Source organism: Balaenoptera borealis, assembly GCF_965194805.1.
Source record: "Balaenoptera borealis genome assembly, chromosome: 2".
Classification (NCBI taxonomy): Eukaryota; Metazoa; Chordata; class Mammalia; order Artiodactyla; family Balaenopteridae; genus Balaenoptera; species Balaenoptera borealis.
In genome coordinates this window covers 160,662,739-160,681,356 of record NC_138867.1, presented here as the reverse complement: position 1 = coordinate 160,681,356, position 18,618 = coordinate 160,662,739, and the positions used below count along the sequence as shown (strand labels likewise).

At 46.4% G+C, this 18,618-nt stretch overlaps 2 long non-coding RNA genes across 11 annotated transcripts in view; one reads left to right on the top strand and one right to left on the bottom strand.

Annotated features, from left to right (window-relative positions):
• The window catches only part of LOC309623775, a 103,380-nt gene that overhangs the window by 13,220 nt on the left and 71,542 nt on the right, over positions 1-18,618 (top strand). For 6 of the 10 annotated variants that reach the window (XR_014241617.1, XR_014241618.1, XR_014241619.1 and 3 more), the window contains exon 2: positions 14,558-14,687. This is a non-coding gene — a long non-coding RNA (uncharacterized lncRNA). Of the gene's footprint in view, positions 1-14,557; positions 14,688-15,051; positions 15,222-16,023; positions 16,246-18,618 lie in introns of all 10 variants that reach the window. The other 4 variants (XR_014241625.1, XR_014241626.1, XR_014241627.1 and 1 more) reach the window with 3 other exon arrangements.
• On the bottom strand, positions 144-9,122 carry LOC309623787. Its single transcript, XR_014241643.1, has 2 exons — positions 8,107-9,122; positions 144-4,846 (listed from the first exon to the last, which is right to left on the bottom strand). It is a non-coding gene; the product is annotated as an uncharacterized lncRNA (long non-coding RNA).

Here is an 18,618-nt window from a genome sequence, read left to right as displayed (position 1 = left end):
GACCAGTTGTGATTTATGGCCATTTACAGGATGTCAGTGATGTGGAGAGGGTACATTTTGAGCGAACAAGGCTATATATGTATATCCTTTCACTTGGCAATAAAGAACATGGTAAAAAGCTGTTTTCTTCTCAGTGAAGAGCCCTTAGGCTAACTTCCTATAATGTTCACCTAATGTGTTACTATGTTCAAGTCACCTTAACAAATATTTCTTGAGTGCCTGCCTCCTGCAAGGTATTCCACTGGCTGAAGTGAAAGTTTCTGTGAGAAGCCTGATGTATAGAATTTGGAAGTAAAAAAATGCAGTGTTAGTGTGGGTCTTTACTGCTTTAGTTGAAAAGAAAGTGTTATGAGGTAACCTGTCTTTTCCTTTATGAATTTGGCTTGTTTAGCAAGAAACGTATTAACCAAAGATGAAAGGTAGATTCAGGAACATTTATTCACTTTTGAGTGTAAACTTTTATTTTCACCAGAAATTCCTGAACACCTTGATTATAATAAAGTACAACCCTGATTTTGGCTTTTAGGGCCAAGGATAAAAGATTTCTAGACTTACTGAAGAGTAGATTCTGTGAAAGCACAGACTCCTGATAAACGCTGAGTGCCCTGTAGTCCTCTAGATCAGCGGTCCCTAACCTTTTTGGCACCAGGGACCAGTTTCGTGGAAGACAGTTTTTCCACGGACGGGGGGTTGGGGGTATGGTTCAGGTGGTAATGTGAGTGATGGGAAGCGGCAGATGAAGCTTCGCTCGCTCCCCGCCACTCACCTCTTGCTGTGCGGCCAGGTTCCTGGGGGGTTGGGGACCCCTGCTCTAAATAACTGTCCTAAAAGTGGAAGAACCAGTCTTTTTGTTGATGAGGACCCAGTGGCCTCCATCATTGTAACTACTGTGATATAACCTGTAGTGTGTGATTGATAAATAATTTAATACTGTTGACAGGGGTATTTGTTGCTTACTTTGTACATTTGCAAGCAGTTCTTTCTTCCTCATGATACTCCTTGCATTAATAGTTGAGCGAAATGACATGATGAGTCAATAAGACTGCTTTCCCTGTGACCAGAGTTGTCAGGACAAGTCAAGGTCTAATCAGACATTTTCATTTCATTAAGTTGGACTTTTGCCAGAGCCTTTTGGAAGCCAGCATAACACTTGTTCTTGCAGGTCATTGGCCCAGACACAGTCACATGATTACACCTCCATGCGAGAATGTCTGGGAAATGCTGTTTTATAGTCTTGTTTCGGAATAAAAATCAGGCTTCTGACGTTAAGAAAAAGGCTACTGCTGAGCTACCCCAATTCTTTTCCCTACCTCCGATTTCTTCCTGATACTTAGGTGGAAGATCTGGCTGTATTCCTTTTCTTGAACTCTGTGTGGCATACTTGGGTACTTCATGTCCTAGTCTTTCAACCTGAGAGGAGGATCCTTCAAGTTTTTGCAGCTTTCAGCTCCATGAGCTCAGTAGGAGTATCCTTGAAGCAAAATAAGAACAGGGTGTTGCATGCTCTTTTTTTTTTTTTTTAATTTCCGATTTTAATGATCAATTTTAGTTATCTATGCAAAGTGATTCATGCAGATCATAAAATTCTTAGAGGAAAAGGAACCCTGGGACAGAAGACATGGGTCCACTGAGGGCGGTAGTCATGGTTTGCAAATAAAAATTGTGACTGCAGCCAGAAGAAGGAACAGTGGGTGCTGAGAAAGGAAATGACAGATAACCATTCCTAGAGGGTTTATTTGGCTTTTGAGAAATAAGTAAACGAAAAGTTCCCTCTGGTTTGCTGCTTTGAGTCTTCCCTTTGAACACATCATCTAGGCAGAGTTGACATAGATGGTTCTTTTAATTTAAAATCTCTGTAGTCTTCAAACAAGGAGGCCCCATGCAGGCAGTCTCATAGATGGTTGTACATGAATTACCCATCTGTCTTCAAAAAAGGGAGTTTCTGATTTCCTTCTAAGAAAAGGATTTGCAGGATGTGGTGGGAATGAGGTGAGCGAGGCCTTCAACTTCCATGCAGTTGCAGACATTTTGGAGGCAACTTGAACTCTTTGGATCATACTTTAATCCCTGATACCTAAGGATGGCGATCCTAATTTCAGCATCTGGGTGGTATTCATGAAAGGCTTCTGGTTGAATAAGTTAGGAAGGATGCTCATATGAATAAACCTTATTATATGCCCCAGTTTCTGGGCAGCCTGCAGTACCGAGTTCTGACCTGGGATTAGGATGCCTTGTGTGGAGCTAGTGCCACTGCAGCTCTTAAGTCTCATCCAAGATGGTTATTTTCCATGTGCTTCTGAGTAGCTGTTTCTTTGGCTTTCTAATAGCATGGATACTCAGCATAATCACAGACTCCTAGATATGGAAGTATCTGAATGATAATGTAGTCTAATTTCGAAAGAAATGAGATGAAAGAGGCCAAGTGACTTGCTTCAAGGTATCTGGTAGAAAAACTGGTGTTAGAACCTTGGTTCCGTGTTCTCAGTCCAGGGCTGTCTTGCAGTGCACTGAATTTCTCAGAGAAAATGAGACTAAAGGCGGTGTTTTTCTATGTCCTCCTTTGCTCCTGGTACTTAACAGACCTGGAATCTACTCATGTATGTGTCAGGTTTTAGATCAGCAATAGGCTCACTGATTATGGAAATAATTGGGGAGATGTGGTATGTGTGAAAGTTTCAGGTAAGCGAGGCAAGGGGTTGTTGTGGTGGATTGGGAGATGTTTGCCAGTTCAACTCACATTTCTGCAGTGCGTGATGGGACTTGGGGCTCTTCTTTCTGTAGCTTATTAACAGATAAGCTGTTTCGCTGCTGGAGCTGCTGAATCTACAATAGCATGAATCAGCAAGAAGGAGGTGTGATTAGTCACGTGGACTTAGGCCTTTCCCATTGCCAAGGCTTGATATATTCACATCTTCCACTTTTTTTTTTTCCTTCTGGTTTTACTGAGATATAATTGACATACAGCACTGTAAAAGTTGAAGGTATATAGCGTAGTGCTTTGACTTGCATACATCATGAAATGATTATCACAGTAAGTTTAGTGACCATTCATCATCTCATATAGGTACAAAATTAAAGTAGAAAAAAAAGTGTTTTTTTTCACATCTTCTGTTTTTTCCTCTTTGTAGAGGCTCATCACATGGAATGATAACATGTTTAGTCTTCTGTGTTACACTTGGTTTAGTCCACGTAATTACATGTAATGTAAAATTACATACAGTGCAAATCAGTCAAGAGGCTATCTTTCCTTCCTCCATCTCTGAGACATGGGTGACCACAGGAGGCCCCTCTGTTGACATTTCTTGCTCTTGTCGTGGCCCTGTTGCCAATCAGTCTAAAACAATATTTTTCTGTGAATTTCTTGTGAAGTTATTTACATGAAAAGTTTTCTAAACGTATGTAATTCAAACTTGATTCTTTGTTTAATGCCAGTGCAATTTTTATGGACTAGAAAAACAATTATATGAATTCTAGATTTTCCCGGGAAATCTATAACATGCAGATCTGAAGTTCATATGGGACCTCTGTCACCTCGTGAGCCCTAGGTAAGGTACAGTGAGGATGGAGAGGTGGATAAAGGAAGGAGTGAGTGATGCTTCATTGGGGAAGGTGAGCAAGGTGGCCAGATAGGTTTGTTTCATGACAAAGAGTGTGATTTAAGCACTTACTTTCTTTTGAAAACATCTCTTTTCACCATCTCCCTATCCTGATATCACAGGAAGAAGGAAAAAACCAAACAAACCTGTTGCCTCATTTCCTAAAGCAGTGATTCTCAAACTTTAATGAACACGCAAGTCACCTTGCCTTTTAGAAGACTGCCGACTCTGATTTAATAGTGGTGGGGCAGTGGTTCTCAAAGTGTGTTCCTCAGAGCAGCAGCTCTGGTTCCGCCAGCCGTGTTAGAACTATAAATTCATGGACCTCGCCTGACCTGCTGAATTAAAATCTCAGAGGATCGGCCTCAGAAACTGTTCTTACACATTCACCAGGTGATTGTTGTGTACCTTGAACATTTGAGAATCACTGCCATTGAAGCTATTCTCTTGGGATTTTCCCAGGCCTCTGGTATTTGCTACTCTGTGATTGGGCCTTGGTATTATTCCCTTGCTATTTAGCAATTGAAACTTTTGGGCAGAGATTTTACTTGAGGCTCCTGACTGGATGTTAGTGTCCAGCAAGTTAACTGGCTCTATTAAAGTATGTTTCTTAGTCCTTCACCACTCTCTCTGTTATAACCCTGATACTTTGTAAAGCAAAGATGCCATTTCATGGAATCATGAACATCAGTACCATGGCTAGACACCATACATAACATGGCGATTGGGTAATACCTTAAAAGGTAGACTGAAAAAGAAACCGACGAAATAAAACACCCCAGAAGAAAACGCTCTTGTAGATTTTCAGGGGTTTTACATCTTAATATCAACTGAGTCCCAATTCACAGATAGTTTCAATCATATTAATAGCCAGTGGGCGTTGTTACCTAGGTTCTATGCCTGCTTGGTTCAGATGAGTGCAAACATGCTTAGCAGTGCCTTTACCAGTGTTGCCATTACTGGTGAAGGAAGAATATTTTATAATAGGGATTGGATTCTCTCAGAAGTCAGTTTTCTTAAGGTATTTGCAAAGGATGAATGTTACCTCCTACAGTGTTTCAAGAGCTCTAACTTTAATTTTCTGAAAGTTTTATTGATTTCTTCCAAAGGCTATAGCTGGAGAAATACGCACTGTATGTTTGTCAGATTGGTTACAGGGTCTCCAGTATAGGTGGGCTGAGGCTGTGTTTGTGCTTTTCCTCTGGGAGGTTTTTCATCTTAGAGAAAGGATCCATGTGTTTTGTGAATCTCTATAAAGCAATGAGAGGAGTTCAAAATGTATTAGAGTATTCGACAAGTGCTCCAAAGAGGGCTATTTGGGCACAAGGTCTAGATGCTAATGTATTATGTTCTTTGAAAACAGCTTAAATGTAAGTACATATAAGAACCCTAGTTAAGATTTAAGGGTAATGCTGTAAGATCTCTCATAAAGGATTCACAAAAAGTGCTGCAATTTTGTAACCTTTCCAGAAGCAATACAGTGTATGTTCACCCCTCATTTGCAACTTGAAGAAATTTATCTAGTTTCTGCGGAAAATTGAAAAGAAGCAGATGCTTATTCCTAAGCTAGAGTTTTGAAGGCCAACAATTAAAATAAACATGTCTCTGCCAAAACTTGAACTAAATTAAAAAATTTAGCATATAAATTAAAGCTTACTTAAAACTAAATTTATCAAGGAAATACATTTGTTTTGCATTACTGGTTTCAATTATTGTGAAAAGGCTTCATTTTTATGGAACACTGAAGATTTTTCAAAGTTTCCAACAATTTATTAGACAATTGCACCACTGAAAATGAGTTACGAGTGTCTGGCTTAAATGTATGAACTATTAGCACATCGTTGATGAGCTTAGAGAGTGATGTTAAAGCAGCCATTATCCTCCTGCAGGTTCATGTTCCTATTCCCAGGGGACTGTAAGAAACTGGTTTGTAGCCTGAAAACAGATAAAGCTGTGGGCTGAGGATATACATAGCATCTCTTCTCTACTATTCGTTTGTTCTTTCTCTTGGGAATCTGAATTTTGGGACATTGCTGATGAATTGCTGTCAGGCATGGGTACTCTTAGTTTATTGCCATAGAAGAAGAGAGAGATTACTTCCTTGTTTGCAGTACCTGTCTGCTCTAGTCCTGTCTGTACAGTGTTTCCTAATTAATATTTCCTAAACACCTACCTCATAACTTTTTTTCATTTACTAAATATTTATTTAGTTCTTGTTTTCCCAGCTTTCTTGAGGTATAATTGACAAATAAAATTGTATATATTTAAAGTGTACAAACTGATTTGATACACCTAGACATTGGGAAATACTGGTCCTGATCGAGTTAATTAACATTTTCATCACCTCACATAGTTCCCCTCTACCCCCATACCCTTGTTTTTGTTTTTGTTCTGTTTGGTGGTGAGAATGCTTAAAGTCTGTTTCAGCAAATTTCAAGTATACAAGACAGTATTATTAACTACTGTAACCATGTTGTACATTGGATCCTCAGAACTTATTCATATTCTTCTTAAAAGTGAAAGTTTGTACGTTTGACCAACGTTTTCCTGTTTCCCTCATCTCCCAGACCCTGGCAAGGACCCTTCTCTTCTGTTTCTATTAGTTCAATTTTTTTTTTTTTTTTTTTTTTTAAGATTGCACATGTAAGTGATACCATGCAGCATTTGTCTTTCTCAGTCTGACTTTTTCCATTTAACATAATGCCCTCCGAGTTCATTCATGTTGTCACAAATGACAGGATTTCCTTCTTTTTTATAGCTACATAATATTCCATTGAATATATATACCACATATTCTTTCTTCGTTCATTGATGGACACAGGTTTCCTTATCTTGGCTATTGTCAATAATGCTGCAATGAACATGGGAATGCAGATATCTCTTTGGGATACTGATTTCATTTCCTTTGGATATGTATCCAGAAGTGGGATTGCTGGATCATTCGGTAGTTCTATGTTTAACTTTTTGAGTAACCGCCATACTGTTTTCCATAGTGACTGCACCAATTCACATTCTCACCAACAGTGTACAAGGGTTCCCTTTATTCATATCCTCACCAAGATTTGTTATCTCTTGTCTTTTTTCATAATAAACATTATAATAGGTAGTGAGGTCATATCTCATTGTGGTTTTGATTTGCATTTCCCTGATGATTAGTGATGTTGAGCACCTTTTCATATATCCGTTGGTCATTTGTATGTCTTCTTTGGGGAACTGTCTATTCAGGTCCTCTGCCCACTTTTTAATTGGAATTTTTTTTTAAATTTTGCTATTGAGGCATATGAGTTCTTTGCATGCTTTGGATATTAATCCCTTATCTGATAGGTAGTTTGCAAATGTTTTCTCACATTCTATAGGTTGCCTTTTCATTTTGTTGGTTGTTTCCTTTGCTGCGCAGAAACTTTTTAGTTTGATGTAGTTCTACTTGTTTATTTTTACTTTTATTGCTTGTGCTTTTGGTGTCAAATCCAGAAAGATATGGCGAAGACCTATGTCAAATAGCTTACCACCTATGTTTTCTTCTAGAAGTTTTATGGTTTCAGGTCTTACATTTAAGTCCTTAATCCATTTCAAGTTAATTTTTGTCTATGGTATTCTTTCGCATGTGGGTATCAATTTTCCTAACACCAGTTATTGAATAGACTATCCTTTCCCCATTTTGTGTTTTGGGCACCGTGGTCAAAGGTTAGTTGACTGCATATTGCATCCCACATAACTATTTTCCTGAAAACTTTCATTTACTCCTGTTTGCTGTGCCAGGATTCATGGCCCTCAGTTTACTGTTCTATTTTCATTGATCCCTAATCATCACTCTGCTTCAGTCAGTCCAGTGATTTTCCTTCTTCCACCTCATCTCAGGTTCATGCAAAGTAGCTTCTTGGGCAGAGTTGCCTTTTCTTTCTAAACAGGTCCAGTCAGATCATCACGTATGACTGCTTGTACATATAGAGGAAGGCAGACTATCAGGAGAAAACTATTTTAGGATTCTATGTTATAAACATTTTAACTAAAAAACTTTTAAGTTTAACGAGTTCATGCTTCTTAAAAAGAAAGTGCTGAACACAATTTAATCCTTTCTAGATAAATTAGAGTGACATTATGCACAGTAAAAATAAGTTGCATTGTAGTGATTTCTACTAGACAGGTAAGGTATTAAGGACTAGTTGTCCCTGTATTAAATGAACCTGGGCTGTGTCTTTCTCATTGTTTTGTACTCTCTAATTTTTAATGTTTTTTTTCTTTTGTTTTTTCTCTGTTGCTGTCAGTATCCTTACTGCTGAATCTGTCTCTAAATAGAAGTACTTTCGTTTCTGATATAATTTTTTTTAATTTATTTTATTTATTTAATTTTGGCCGTGTTGGGTCTTGGTTGTTGTGTCGTGTTGATGCTGTGGCTTCCCCTCCTCTCCCTGTCTTTGGGGAGCGACCCTTTTGTTATTCCTTTACGTAACATTTCTGGTATTTCAGGCGGGAGCAGATATAAGTGTTTATGCTCATTCCCCATATTTACCTGAAGGTTCTCCTCTTTCGCTGGGCTGGTTGCACCGGCCTTTGGTGGCTACTGCATTGTCCACACCTCAGGCTGCCCTCCTGGAGACTGTGCGCAGGGATGTAGGGCTGCAGGGCTACTAGCTGTGGCAGGAACGAGGCGACGTTTAAGCATGGGCCCTGGTCTGAGCTACAGCTGTTGAGCATTTGCTCTAACGCGTATTAGCTGTGTGTCCTTGGACAAGTCACAACCTCTCTGTGTTTCACCTGTGAAATGGGGGTTATAACAACACTTACCTGAAAGGTCAGCTAGATAGTGCCTGCAAAACACTTTGCTGCTTCCAGCACAGAGTAAGGGCTCAATAAATTGGAGCAATCGTTATTATTATTAATATAATTAACATACTATCGTATTTCTCAGAGATAAGAACATCTCTGTATTATCGTCATTACATCTGAGATTAGACCAGATAAAAACAAGACCCAATTATAATAATTTCTACCATGGGTCTTCTACCAAGACCCATGGTAGAAATTAGAGAAAAGTCCAAATGATTTCCACCAAGTTATGTATTAAATCGTTTATTTATAATTATATTATTATTTATCATTTTATTATGTTATTTTATTCTTTGCTATTTATTTCTGTATCTAGTTATTTATGAAGCACCTGCTACGTAGCTGGTGCTATATACCGTAAGCCCCATGGGAACCAGGCCACAGAAGTGTGAAAGTGCAGACTCTGTCTTTAGGGAGCTTACATTTCAGCCAGAGAGAATAGTTAAAGAACAGCTAAATACTGAGTCATTAGTTACTGGCTGAAGTGAAACAGGGATGAGCAAGGAGATGGTATGGGGGTTAGATGAGGGGAAACGTGGCTTGGGGGAAGATGTGGAATTGGTCTGGGCTTGGAGGATGAGGCAGGGCCAGATGCACCAAAGGAAGGACAGGGTCAGAAGCAATAGGAACCCCTTTCCCCACCCAGAGAGGGAGGGGAAGCTTTGTGTTTGCAGATCACAGTGAGAAGTGGGTGGGGGGGGGGCCAGGGGCCGCAGAGGTGGGGTGTAAGGTTGGACGTTGAGGTGTAATCAGATTGTGAGCGGCTTAGAAAGAGGGGCGGACGGGCTGGCAGTTAACGTGGCAGACACTGGCTCTCTGGGCAGGAGGATGGCGGGGCGGATGGTGCAGCAGGTCCCTGGGGCTTTACTCCGGTCCCCATCTCACCCTCAGCAGAAGGAGAACTCAGAGGGAAAGTTTCCAAACTCGCCTGAGAAGCTGAGTGATGGGATGAATGAAAAATTGATGTGGGTCATAAATATTGTAGGAGAGAATGCACCAGATTCCCTTAAGGGTAAAGTTCAGGGAGAAACCTACTGCTGCGGAGGGAAGGGGTTCCGTGGGGGAGAGAGCGGGAGGAGGGGGATGCCCATCGGGGGTCCCGCGGTGCCACTCCCAGTATCCGGGGCCCCTGGGTCCTTGGAGAAGCTGCTGCTGCTCAGCGATGCTCCTGATGGAACAGAACGGCCAGTGTCCATTTGGTGAAGGGCATGGGGGCAGAGATGCTCCGTCTCCCTCAGCCTCAAGGCTGCTGCCCTGGATTCCTTTCAGCTTCCTCAAGGGGCGATGCAGATGTGACCCCAGAGAAGCTGAGGTCTCTGCTGAGCTCGCTGATGCTGGCTGACACTGGATAGCCCTCCTTTTCCACCAGCCCCACAAGCTCTTCCTCACAAGGCTCTCCATGGGGTCTGGGCGGAGTCCACAAGTCTCTGTGACCCTAGGTGGTCCCCTAGAGGTCAGAGTTCCGGGGCTCTGAGTCATTTTCCTGGTTGCCTCTTTGCTCCACATGCACCTCGGAGCACTGGTGCAAAGATCTTGGTGATGAGTCTTTGCATCCAAATACCTGCTGGTGAACTTTCTTCCGAGAAGGAGCACAGACAGTGAAAGGAGGGAGGCGGAGCCTTAATGCTGGCTCAGGGGGTCAGCCCCCCTGCCCGCATCCCCAGTGGCTTCTCATCACCTGTCTCTGGCGGTTTATTTCAGGAACACTTGAGATGGGCGTGTAGTGGGAGGGGAGTAGTTACAAGCAACCAAGGCAGGGGTGGGGAGCGAGAACAGTCTTGCTGGGTGGTGGGCTGATAAACGTTCACCAGCTCTTGGGGGTTGGGGTAAGGGAGGCACCTTGACTGGCAACGTCTGCTGATTTCTGTGTGTTAACACTCTCACTGTGAGCCAGGTCATGTCACCAACAGGATGCCAGGCGACTAACACAGTTCCCCAAGATGTAGCAATAGACTCACCCAAGCTGGTAGGCACATGCCTGGCCCCACTGTCTTTGGAGGCTTAGAAACCTGAGTTGCCATCGTGCTGTCTACCATCAGCCACAGCGAGACTGGGTATCTTGCCTCCCTGTCCCTCAGGTGGCCAAGAGTTTGCCTTTCTCTGGACCCACGGTAGGTTATCATGGTAGAAATTAGAAACTGGAAAGCCAGGGGAGCTTTGGAGAGTCCCTCTGGGCTCACTGACTGCTGATGGCATCGGAATCAGATGCAGGAAGGAGGGAGGGGCTGGTAGGAACCCCTGCAGTTGCCCCAGAGACTGAGGGATGGGCTGGCTGGCAACTGGTCCAGCTCTCCCTGCCTACCAGGGGTGTAGTTGGCAGTGCCTCCCACTGGCTGAAAGGTTTCTGATACCCCTGCCAGCCCTCTGAGTCTGTGTTGATGACAGCTGCCACCTACCCGGCTCCATTACGGGTCAAGCACTGTGCTGGCTGCCATGTAGACCTCGTCTCGGTCAGTCTCACAGCCGCCCTAGGAGGTCAGCGTGATCTTGACTCCCACTTTACACGCAGAAACCGAGGCTTGGATTAAATAACGTGCCCAAGGTGCTACACTTGGTAAGTAGCAGAGCTGGTTCTGTTTGACGAGAGCTGGGGGGAGTCAGCGCTGGGGGGGAGGGGCGGGGGAGGGGGAGCGGGAAGCCGGACTGGGGCCAGCTGCCCTGTCCCTCCCGGCCCCATCCTGTGGCAGCCAGGTGGGCGGCGGCATCTGTTGGCAGCTCTGGGTCAGGGGCGTCCACTGGCTCCCCCGGCAGGTGTTGGTGGGAGGGCGAGTCAGGCACTCTGTTCCCAGGAGGGGATGGCGGATCTTGGGCTTAATGATGGGCCTGCAGTACTGGCAAAGCGGGGATCACTCTGCCTGCTGGGAAATGTCCTAAGGAACCCAGCTGAGCTGCAGTTACGGAGGTAGATTTCCTGCTCTTTTCCACATCTCATGATTAATCCAGAAGCCTGAGCAGCGTGTGTGATGAGGCTCAGCAAGGTGGCCGTGGGCATCTCCAGCCTCCTTTGCAAGCCCCGCTTTTCCTCTGGAGTAGGTGCCCTGGAATCTGGGCCAGCCGTACACATTTCAGCAACTCGATTACAAGAGACAGAAGAGGCCGGGTGTGTGGCACCAATAAAACCGCACACACCCTGTACTTCTCTCTGCCTGTTGCTGGTTTGTGCATTTCCCCACCACACCTCCCGAGAGCAGTTTGTTTCCCGGAAGCAGCAGAAGAGAGGTCGGGAGAAGGAGATGCCTTATTGTTGTGAATGTGATGGACGTGGTGGCACCACAGGGGACTGGACACCAAGGCAAAGACTCCAGTGTCTGATGAACTTACTGGTTGAACTTACCGCTTACTGGTCTTTGGCAGGTAATCAGCTTCTAAGAGTCTCTGTTTCTTCATCTGTAAAATTGGATCACGGTACCTGCACTCATTGATTTAACAAATAATATGAACATATAAATCCATACTCTGGCGTATTCTAGGTGCTGGAAATCAAGCAGTAAACAGAACAGTCTCTCCTCTTCGGATGTTAATAGTCTAACATGGGAAGATGGAAAACGGCAATGACATCTGTGTCAGGTGGTTATGATACTTAGAAGAAAAATAAAGCCGGGCTGAGGGGTAGGGGAGACAGTGTATGCATGTGGGGATGACTTTTCTTAAAGGACAGTCAAGGAAGGCATCTTTGATAAGATGATACTTCAACAGAACCTGGAAGAAAATGAGGTGCCATATAGATGTCCAGGTACGGCAAAGAGCTAGTTGAAAGGTGCTGGAGTGGGAGAGTGCTTGGCAAGTTCAAGGAGCATGAAGAAGCTCTGTGTGGCTGGAGGGGTGGGAAAGTGGGGGTCAAGGAGAAGAGGGCAGAGAGGGTGTGTGTGTGTGTGTGTGTGTGTGTGTGTGTGCACGCAGGGGCTGGTTGGATCATACAGCCTGGCAGGGTTACTCTAAGTGAGATGGGAAACAACTGGTGGCCTTGAGCAGAGAAATGACCTGATGTATATTTTAGAAAGACCACTCTGGTTGTTCAGTGGAAAGTAGCTTTTAAGACTGTAAGCTCGGTGCTCTGTGACCACCTAGAAGGGTGGGATGGGGGGGAGGAGGGAGGTCCAAGAGGGAGGGGATATATGTATACCTATAGCTGATTCACTTCATTGTACAGCAGAAACTAACACAACATTGTAAAGCAATTATACTCCAATAAAGAAAACAACAACACTGTAAGTGGAGAAGCCAAAAGACCAGGTCGGAGGTGACTGCATCTCCAGGTGAGAGAGGAAGAGAGCTTGGATTTCAGCAGTGGTCGTGGTGATAAGTGACCGTCAGAATCTGGAAATATTCTGTAGGTAGAACCTGTAGGATGAGCTAGTATGAGGGGTGGGTTGGGTGAATAGTGAGACACAAAGAGACACCTCGAGATTTTGTCCTGAGATTGGGATTGACACGTACACACTACTGTGTATAAAATAGGTAACTAATAAGGACCTACTGTATAGCACAGGGAACTCTATTCAATACTCTATAATGGCCTGTACGGGAAAAGAGTCTAAGAAAGAGCAGATATACGTATCTGTATAACTGATTCACTTTGCTGTAAGCCTGCAACTAACACAACATTGTAAATCAACTCTACTCCCATAAAAATTTAAGAAAAAAGAAACAACACTTTTGCAATAAAAAAAAAGATTTTGTCCTGAACGATGGGTAAACTGGAGTTGTCACATATTGAAACGGAGAACTGGGTGAAAGGAGAACCCTTTGGTTGTGGGGTGCAGGAACCAAGAATTTGGCTTCAGGCGCATTAAGCAGCAGTAGTCTGTTGGATACCCAAGTGGAGGTGATGGGTAGACAGAGGCGTGTGAGCATCCGGGGCCCCGGGAGAGGCCGGGGCTGGGATACGCTCATCAGTGCGTAGTTCATTAACAATCTTGGGGCTGCATGAGATCATCAAGGGAGTGAGTGAGGATGGAGAAGAGGAGTGGGTGGGACATTCCAAGGTTTAAAAGTCAGAAAAATGAGACAGAACCAGCATGAGAATCAAGAGAGCCTGCTTAAGACGGGACAGAGTACAGAGTGGGTGCTCAGTAAATCACAGCCACTGCCATCACCATGACCATCGGTATTTTCATGGTTAGAGTACGGAGAAGTGAAGTTTGAAACCAAAATAGCAAGAGTTCAGGAGGACGCACTTCATGTACTTTTTCCTCTTTTCCTTCCCTTTCCTCTGGTTGTGCATCAACCGTGGTCTCAGACTTCCAGCTACTTACTAGAAATAAAACAAAACCATACAAAACTTCTGGGCACCTTACAAGCCCACAACTCAGTTCAAGATATTCAAGAAGAGCTGAGGTCTTTGGGTTGTTGGTAGGGTGAGTAACCACTGAACAGAGTCTGGGAACTGGATGTGACTTTCTCCTCTTACCAACTCACTATATGACCTCAGGCAAGTCCGTCCCTGCCTCAGTCCTGGAGGAGGATAGAGACTTCCATTCAGGGGAGAATACTGATTAGCTCACCAAGTTTCCTACTTGGATGGCATCTCTGCCATTTGCTTTTCTCCTCTCCAAAGCATATAGATCCTATCCTCAATTATTAAAGCAAGATAACAGTGCTTTTGATTTCCCTCTGAGAGTCTAACCTCGAATTGTGGGCTGTTTAGTACTTACAAAGTCTGGGAGAGGAGTGCCCTTTAGGAGTGACCATCCAAGGTCCCCCGCCCCATCCACCCCTGTAGGCAGTCTGAGGCAGATGCCTCTCACTGGTCTACCAGAAGGCCAATGACTTGAACCATATTAGTTTATTTCCTTGTATAATTATCTTCACTGAATTGCATTTTAGGAATCATGCCCTTGGCTTTCATTAAACATCCTTGAAACAGTCATGCAAAGTTCACTGCTGCATTTGCACGAGAACTACTGTTGCAGACACGACCTATACGCTTCTGGAAAAGACTTCCTGAGTGCTTTTGTGAAGCACACGTCTGCGGGATATTAATAAAAATTTCATTATGGGAAAAGTTGAGTGAGTTTGGAAAAAAACCCAGGTGTCTTTCTTAAAGGTTATCTAAGAGGCTTTACTAACAAAAAGTACAGTGGGTCCTTAGAAAGAGGATAAACTGCGAGATTTCCCATTTTGTCGACCCTTAGAATCCTGTTTTGGTGGTGCAGCTCTTGGGATCAGTGCTCTGAGCACCCAGCAGAAGAGGCTCTGAATGCTTCGGGCTCAGTTAGTCAAGCACCGTGAGCTGCAACAGGGAACATACAGACAGGAGGCCAGGTAAGCAAGTGACAGGGGAGCCTGCAGGGGGATGAGCAGCGAATGGGCAGCTGGCTCTTCCGTGCACAGCGATCCTGGGTGCCTGGGGTCCCAAGAGGCTTTGCAACGTCCTGGCTGCATCAGATATTAACTTTGCTATTCATGGAGTTAGGGGTCCTAGCCTCAAATATATCCCTCAGTGACCCTCCTGTACAACAACACACAGAGTTAAAAGATTTTAAAAAATAATCCATTGTTAGGAAAAGGACACAGAGACATGTGCTGTGTTTACAGTTTCATGGGCGAGATGGGGAGGAATGCCACTCGCTCCGACAGCTCACTACCTAGGAAGACCACTGAGAGTCTCTCCCCTCCTCTCCCGCAGCTGGAGTCTCTCTCTTTCACTTCCTGACGTGTACACCCCGTCAACCCTCAAATTTCAGCCTCCGAAGCTCCGAGAAAGCCCCTTGGGGAATACTCTGCTCCTCCCTTTCACTGGGCAGAGCGACCAGCACAGGTGTGTGTGCAGACTGCCTGCCCTCCTATCCATGCAAGGTGCATTATTTAGAGGCTAATGATTTCATTGTAAAGTGGGAAGTGAAATATGTTTCGCTAAAGCTTCCAAAGCGAGGGAGGAAGGAGGGAGGAAGAGGGTAGGTCAATGGGTAAATATGATTGCCTGATGGTCTGGGTCCAGCCATCTTCCTAAGGCTGTATCTTTAACTGGGAGGTACAGCAAGATGATCGATAGCACAAGCAACCTTAGGAGAACCACACCGGCCAGCCCGGATCAGCAGAGTCTGTGTGGTGAGATTTAAGGGGGTGCTTAGTTGGCCCTCCAGCTGTAAGTGTTTGCCAGATGACTTGTAACTTCACCACTGGAGCCAAATTCCTTTGACTCTTAGGGCTCTTTCTGCATTCAAGAGCCCTTGGAAATGAGAAATCCCTGAAATGGGTTGTCGCCTGCTGTCAGCTAACCCTGACGCTCAGGAGTAGAGTTGGGAGTAACGGGACGCCGTGTACCCGGGGTCCTTCCTGGGCGTGTGTAACTCTGAGGCTAAGACAGTGAGACTGGCAGTTTAAGAAGCACCTCCAGGACCATGTCGCCTACTGGCAGGCGGAGTAAGGACCCTGCAAGGTGGACAGACATACCTCTTATCATTTGAGGGTTTGAGAGAAGAGGCACCGGGAGTTTAGCCTGAGCCCTTCCCACAGGTCTAGAGGTGGGAAGAGAGAGGGATGGGCTTTGACCCTGGGCGGCTCCTCCCTCCAGGCCAAGACCCTGGAGGAGGTTGAGTTTGTATCTTCAGAGGGGATGGGGTGCCCAGGCAGGTGACTGAAGACTTTATCTCCGAAGGACCCAGCATTAGAGAGCTGAACAGCCCCAGACCCCGCGGGCCGGGAGAGCTTCTGGGCATCCTTCCGTGGGGTCCCATCACCTCCCTGCTGGAGGCAGACTGGGTACCAGGACCCTGCGGTGAAGCCGACTGGGGAGCAGCTTCCTCCAGCCTCTCCAAGCACAGACGTCAGCGGCGAGGCTCAGACTTGGTGGCTGTGCTCTGTCTCTGCACAGGCTTGTGTACGCGCAGCGGGGGACCCACGCAGGGGACCGGGGTGGGGAAGCACACAGGAGGCAAGTGCAGAGTGGCGGCAAGTGGCGGTGGTGATGCTGGGGCAGTGCGAGCGGACAGCGGCTCTCCTGGAGGCTCCACCCCTCGGCGGGCTGGCGTGGGACCTGGGAACGGACAGTGCACGTGGAGGGGCAGCTACTCAGGGCTGCCCTGCCGGGGGGGGGGGGGGGGCGGGCGGTGCTGTCAGGCGGGGGCTGCCTTCAGGGTGGAGTTGTAGCAGAGAAGTGGGGTCACCCCTCTTGGAAGCTTTGAGAATGCGTATGAGGAGGGAGCTGCGAACGGAATCCGGAAAAGGTAAGGAGTGCCAGCTTGGTGGAGTTGGGTGCTGGCAGGACTGGCCTTGGAGTCATGGGAGCGTTCCCAGGAACATCCAGGGGATCGCCACCGGGGCCCCAGTGGTCCCACAGGCCTCCTGAGGCTGGCTGTGCTGTGCTGAAGCCCACATCAAGGGCCCTGGGGATGGCAGCAGAGGCCAGCAGGGTTGAGGGTCCCCCGCACCCACCTCATCTCTGCAGGGACCACAGAACTGCACGCACCGTGGGTGTTCTTCACCTGCTCACAAAAGAGCCGGGTCATTGCATGCAGCAGGAAAGGCTTGACGGGGGGTGACAGGAGGAAGGGCAGGAGCAGAGATTTTCCATCTTGATGGTTTTGTTCAAGGCCAGCCCAGAAGCAGCTGACGTTGGCTTCATTTATCCAAAGGGCACGGCGAGTGACCCTCTACAACCCAGGGATCCTGAAATATTTAGAAGCTCTAATGTTTGGGTGGGAAGAGAACCTCTTTTGGATGAGAAGCTCAATTATTGAGGAAGGGAGAGCTCCCGTTGTCTGGGGCGTAGGGGGGGCACCTTCCTGCTGCGTTGGCGGGGTGCCGGGCGCGGGGCACCCTGCCTGGGACACTTGCCCTGCTCTGTGGGTGAGGCCTCTCCCACAGTGCTGGGCTCTGGGGGACTTTTCTCGTGGCCAAACTCTTCGGGAAAGTGACACAACGGCCTGTTTCTTCCAACAGCACCTCTGATTCAGCCTAGGGTATGGTTCGAGGTTGCATCTCTTGTAAACCCCCCTTCAGCTGCTGTCAAGGGCTGGCACCGGAGTTCTTGAATTTAGGCTGATGTGGGTCCTGCTAGAGCCTGCTGTCCTCTGCACATGTCAACAAATGTGTATGCAGGTGTGGACCAGCTGGATCTCTCTCCTTCTCTGGAAAGCGTGGTTTTCAGCAGCGTCAGGCTGGGAAGACAGACATTTTTTCATGAACCCTGAAGTCCTGTGCAGGCAGTTGTCACACAGTGTTCCACCAGCGGCCCACGGCCGGCACAGAACACTGCAAAGCTCCATCTAGCACAAGTGACCACGGGGAACGGGTTGAGAATCCTGCTGCATTGTACACGTCTCCTAAGGGAAGAACATCAAGAAAGATGAGCTCGCCGCGGAATTGGCGAACTGTGTGGAAGGGGCGGGATCTGTAGAGCTCAGCAGCGGCGAGCTCCTGTCATGGCTTGGCCAGTTCGGGTCTCCCCCTGTCACTTATGAGGGTGCGGCGATGTTTTCCCAGATGTGGTCCCCGTGTACAAAACAAAGAATCGCTTTGCACAAAGCCAGAAGGGATACATTGAAAGAATTATCAGAAGAGAATAATACATAGGAAATGTTTGTGCTCGCATGCAAGGAAACTTTGTGGGGTATCTGTGGCTGCCAAAGTGACATCTGGCAGGATTAACTGGATCACCAGAGCCAAACAATGAGGACTGGGAAGGCAGCAAAAACTGTGAGGCCTGGGCCCATGTGGGGGCAAGATTTTGAGAATGACCACTTAGGTGACAAAATGGGATTCCCACGAACCGCAGCTCTGGTTAGTTTCTGGTCTGGAGCCAGATCCTCTCTCTGATGCAGACGTGGGAGGACGGAGCGGCAAGAGCTGCCCAGCTGCTCATCTGGGAAGTCATCCTCCAAGGGACTCTGTCCCTCGTTCTCCTCCCGTACCTGGAGGCGGCAGTCAGCGGGCAGCACCTCTCACAGCACCCCCACGTACACCTGCTCAGACCACCTGCTCAGAGCTACTCTTTTGCCCAGCCCAGCATACCTGTTCCACCTGTCTGAAGACCCGCCGCACGTTTCCTCGAAGCACACCCCAGAGCTCTTCGTCACTCCAGCCACGCCTCAGCAACTCCTCTATCAGTACCGGGTATATGGACACGTCCTCCAGCCCCTGTGGGAACCTGTGTGGCCGCCAGCCAGCCAGCTATTGGGCCTCAGACCTGTTCCCTGGTCCTGAGTCAGAACCAGAGCCCTATGTGTCCAGGGTCCACTGAACCCCAGCCCTG